The sequence below is a fragment of the Ceratotherium simum genome, chromosome 18 (genome assembly GCF_057802395.1).
Source record: "Ceratotherium simum simum isolate JZ-2026a chromosome 18, ASM5780239v1, whole genome shotgun sequence".
Lineage (NCBI taxonomy): Eukaryota > Metazoa > Chordata > Mammalia > Perissodactyla > Rhinocerotidae > Ceratotherium > Ceratotherium simum.
The window spans coordinates 53448291-53452436 of record NC_141917.1 but is presented as its reverse complement, the minus strand read 5'-3'; the positions used below and the strand labels follow the sequence as shown (position 1 = coordinate 53452436).

The 4146-nt window shown below is 40.7% G+C and overlaps 1 pseudogene; it reads left to right on the top strand.

Moving 5' to 3' along the window:
* Positions 1–226: 226 nt before the first annotated feature.
* On the top strand, positions 227–3640 carry LOC101393115 (large ribosomal subunit protein uL23 pseudogene; annotated as a pseudogene).
* Positions 3641–4146: the final 506 nt, after the last annotated feature.

The window sequence follows — 4146 nt, the reverse complement described above, 5'->3', positions numbered from 1 at the left end:
ACTCAGTTACTACATACAGTACCATGCATGTTTGAAAGACACAATACATTTACTGAAGGTATTTGAAAATTTGTGGACAGTTTAAAAAAGTGCAACTCAATTATTTTTAATGTAATGGTTTACCTGTCTGAGAACGGGTTTCAAGATTTTTTTTTTTTTTTTTTTTTTTTACAGATGAGAATATTTTTCTCCCCTCTAAAAATGAAGGCTGAGCACTTTCACGGAGATGGCGCCGAAAGTGAAGAAGGAAGGTTGGCTGCACGATGCCCCTGCCCCCCTAAAGCTGCAGCCAAAGCAAAGGCTTTGAAGGCCAAGAAGGCAGCACTGAAAGGTGTCCCGAGTGGCAAAAAAAAAGATCCACACGTCACCCACCTTCCGGCAGCCCAAGACACTGCTGCGCTGAAGGCAGCTCAAACATCCTCCAAAGAGCGCGCCCACGAGAAACAAGCTTGACCACCAAGACCAAGGTCCCCCTGACCACCAAGTCGGCCACGAAGATAGAAGACAACAACACACTTGTGTTCATTGTGACGTCAAGACCAACGAGCACCAGATCAAGCAGGCTGTGAAGCAGCTCTGTGTCACTGGGGGACCAAGGTCAACGCCCTGACCAGACCTGACGGAGAGATGAAGGCATGTGTTCTACTGGCCCCTGACCCTGACACTTTGGATGTTGCCAGCGAAACTGGGACCATCTACGCTGAGTCCAGCTGGAGAATTCTAAGTATAAATTTTTCACTATAAAAAAAAAACGAAGGCTGAATATACCTCTAATTGAACGTCACTAGTATTGTTGAAAATTTCACAAAACCATGCTGAGTGGGCTTCATGAAAAATTTGTGTTAGGTGAGCTCAGAGCTGCTCCTTTGCTACTTAGCAAAGCTTTTTTTTTCTTACCTTTTATCAACTCCTAACTGACTTCCTGTGGGACTATTCTCAAATCCCAGCCACTCCCCTACATCCTCCATCTTCATCTCAAGACCATCCACCAACAACCCAGAAAAGATCATTTGGTAAGTGAGTGGTGGTCCAGCTCCGTTACTGTTCCCCCAAGCCTTCCCCCTCTTCCCTTGATTCCACTTCCCTTCCCCTCCCAAAATGTCCTTTCTTCTTTCCAAGGTGAACTTCCCAATCCAAGTTCTAATTTCTGTCTATTATTACCTGCTCCATTAATTACCCTCTCTCAACTTCATCTTCAAATTTTCTTCATTTCTTTTTACCCCCATAGTATCAAAATTCCCACACTTAATCAAGAGGAAGAAAAATATTAATAGAAGCTGAAATCCTGAACAATGAACCAAAAAATCTCCAGTTGAATAATTACACTTTTTAATCAATCAGAGTTTTGGGAGCAGGAGGTGAGAAACAAGGTAAAGGCTGGGAGAGACATATGTAACTAATGCAAAATAAACATACATTGTGATCTTTTTAAAAACCACCTTCTATTATGTGAATTAGCCATGCAGTGTCTTCTTAACCAATCAACTCCTATAGAGAAGGGATATCCTTGCCAATCTTGTTTGTCTACATCCTCCCATACACACTCCAAATTTTATTTTACAAATCTATTGAGCTATAATTTAAATTCAGTAAATAACACCTATTTAACAGTATATAATTTGATAAGTTTTGACATATATATACACACTTGTGAAAGCATCACCACAATTAAATTAATGAACTTGTTTCCTTGTGCCCTCAGACAACTGCTGATTTGCTTTTTGCCATCTTAGATCAATTCTCATTTTCTATAATTTTAAACACATGGAATAATACAATATGTACTTTTCTTTTGTCTGGCTTCTTTCATTCAGTGTAATTATTTTGAGATTCATCCATGTTGTTTCATTGTATCAATAGCGCATTCCTTTTAACTGCTGAGTAGTATTTCATTGTATGGATGTACCACAATTTGCTTATCCACCTGTTGATGGACATCTGGGATGTTTTTGATGTTTGCTATCATAAATAAAGCTGGAATGAACACTCCTATACAAGTCTTTGTATGGACATATGCTATCATTTCTCTTGGGTAAACATGTAGGGGAGGAATGGTTGAATTAGTATGGTAGGTGTATCTTTAACTTTTTAAGGAACTGACAAATTGTTTTCTCAAGTGGTGTACCACTCTGAACATTATGCTGGGTTAAATATGTGAACAGTACACAAGATAAGGTTTCTAAAGAAAAATGATGTCTAATCAACTACGTCTTTGGTCAAGTCCTAGGAATATAATCCTCTGTGTCTGCTTTGCTAAACAACACACTTTGGGTATTCAGCAATGTCAGGACCCATGCCAAATAGAAATGCATTCACTGACCAAATAGCAGCTGTCCTTGGAGGGCTGCTGACGAACCAGCAGGGCTGCGATAGCACTGCAGCCTGAACGGGGTGGCTCCCTGCCAGGAGCGTAACTGTCTCACTCATTTTAATGGTTCTGGCAACATGCACCACTCGTGTTGTTTTATTTTGACGAAGCTTCCAATTTTCATTACCCCTTTGGGAAATCAATTTCAAATAAGCCGCTGATGGCACCGTGTGTGAATACACATATGTATACATATATATCTATATACATACGTGTATTCACACATACAGTTACATACATAAACCTAGACATCTTCTCTTGTTTCACTAGGACTGAGAGTCATAGTTGTGAATCAATCTGTATGATGACAATCTGAGCAACTTCTTTCTTGTAAGTTACTAAATCTAGTGAGAAACCTGTGGCTTTGACTTAGGACAAGCAGGAGGTCAGTGTGGATTGGTGGGAGAAGCGGGATGAACTCTGGCCTAAACTATGGGGAGATATAAAGGTCACGTTGTAACACTGGGGGTGGGGGTGGGACAGATCCTGATGATGTACAAAAGGCAACAGAGAGGCAGCCTGCACGTAGAAGATGCTTTCGTGGGCACTGTTGCTGACTATTCTGACAACTATCTGCTGCTATCACCACTTATCCAAACTAAGAAGAAATTCTCCTTTAGAGATGGCACTTTGGAGAGTTACTGACTTTCTCCATTTAATTCTGCTGCATTTCGGCCCCCTTACTATGTAATGAATTAGAGCACACTGCATTAAACTGTGATGCAAGACACTTCAGGGCATCCAAGCTACACAGAGATTTGGTAAGTTATGGTTTAGCACAGGCTTCAACTATTAACTTTTTTTTGGCCAGGCCCTCCCTGTTTTGCTTCCCTACAGGGCCTGGTTCTTTCTCTGGACTTGACTTCTGAGGCTCACTCAATTTTCAGCCCAAACCGAGGCAGGGGTCCACTTTAGGGGATCATGGTCTTTTCCTCTCTTGCTCTTTGGGTTCCCTGAAGTTTCAGCATGAAAAGGTCTCCTTGCACTGACCTCAACCAGATCCATTAAACAAAAGAGGAACTTTCTCTTACTTTCCCCTCCACCATTCTGGGTACCCAAGGGCATCCTACAATCTTGGGTAACTCTTCATAGATAATGACTATCATGTTTTCTCCAATTCTTTTTTAATTCCATACCCTACCCTCTTTGGAGAAAACCCCAATTCCCATTAATCTATACACTTCTCTCCTTTCAGGAAGCCACCTCAAGGCTGTGCCTCTTCAGATAGCATCATCATCACGAGCTCAGTGGCTGTATGGAAACCTGATCTAGTTCTTTGGGATGGATGCTGCCCTAAACTTATTTTCTGGAAAGGACATAGGCTTAAGTTAAAAAGGCTGAATTCATTTACTAATTGGGTAACTTTGGGCAAGTTACATTGAACCTCAGTTTCCTTATCTGTAAAATGCAGATAATAATATCTATTTCTCAAGGTTGTTTATCAAGATCAGATGGGACCACGTGTGAAAAATTACTCTAAGCCGTGAGTTCCTTTTAATGCTTGTGGTCAGGGAGGGGCAGTGATCATTAAAGTGTCAGATTTTGTTTTAATCCTGACTCTGTTACTAGCTGTGACCCTGAACAACTTGCTTAATTCTTGGCGTTTCCACTTCCTCATCTGTGTAATTAGGATAATGACATAGAAGTCTTGTAAAGATTAAATGACATACTGCATATGAAAATACCCAGAGCCTAGTAAGCTTGCATAGAAATGACACAGATCCAAAGATTAGGATAATTAGAGAATTTAAAATATCGAGACTTCCAAGAATGCCCAT